The sequence below is a fragment of the Lampris incognitus genome, chromosome 16, assembly GCF_029633865.1.
Source record: "Lampris incognitus isolate fLamInc1 chromosome 16, fLamInc1.hap2, whole genome shotgun sequence".
Taxonomy (NCBI): Eukaryota; Metazoa; Chordata; class Actinopteri; order Lampriformes; family Lampridae; genus Lampris; species Lampris incognitus.
This window is the reverse complement of record NC_079226.1, coordinates 16,243,043-16,244,173: the sequence shown is the minus strand read 5'-3', so window position 1 is coordinate 16,244,173 and position 1,131 is coordinate 16,243,043.

Genomic DNA, 1,131 nt, shown 5'->3' with positions numbered 1-1,131 from the left:
CGAAGGCTGACTAAAGAGGGGGGGGGGGACTAAAAAAAAGAAAAGCAAACGTCGTTTTCACCATGGTAACGATAACCTTAAATCCTTCTTTCTTTTTTTTCTTTTCTTTTTTTTTATTCCCCGTGCATCCAACCACATGCTAGCGGGATAACTAGCGTGACTAGTTTTAGCAGAGCCGGCCTCCACACTGTGGTATATAATAATAATAATAAAGTGTTATTTATTAAGGCGTTTGGTGAACAAAAAAAAACAACAAAACAAACAACACAAAACACGCGAGCAATCCCTGCGCGTGTATAAATCATGGATGGGTTGTGTTTCGCTCGTTTCATTTCCAAACAGCGGAGGATATTAATTGGGATATTAATTTTGTTCCGTTTACAGTCGAGTCAACCTGGATGTGATGGTTTAGGCCAAAAAGTGCCCACACACCACCTCCACGTGTGGTGGTGTAAATAACCATCCCAGTAAAGGCACACACACACACACACACACACACATATATATATATATATGTGTGTGTGTGTGTGTGTGTGTGTGTGTGCATGCAAGGCTACGGTTTTTTTTTTCGATTTAAAACTATTCACAGATCAGGACGAGCAAAAGCAGAGAGAGGTGAGCCACCTTTAGTAAGGAGCCTACAACAACGGGGAGGGGGGGGGGGGAGAGAAACGGAGGTGTTACTGCAAGCCGGTAACGCTGAAACGGACGCACGAGCGTGTGTTGCTGCGCTTACCTAGGACGTGCAGGGGGGCTGGATGCGCAGGCAGCGGTCAGACAGACGGCACGGCGAGCTAATGAAATATCTCCAAATGGGAGTCAGGAGTGCGTGCAGAGATAAGCCTGATGCGGGTTATATACGCAGAAAGCAAGTGCTCCTCTTCTCATATTGTCCAAGTGCGTTTGCATAGCTGGCCAAGTGGCTGGGCTCCTGCTGACTCGCTGACATGGCACCGTGTTTGTTCCCCCCCCTCCTCCTCTCCCCCCCCCCCGCTATGACGCCAGACAAAATATTGGCCATATGTTCATCGGCAATAAATTGGTCATGAGTGCAAACACGGTCTCCCTCTGCACGGGGCTTTTAGCCCGGCCACCGAGTTCTCTTCTCCTCTTTCGCGCCTCTGCCTTTTT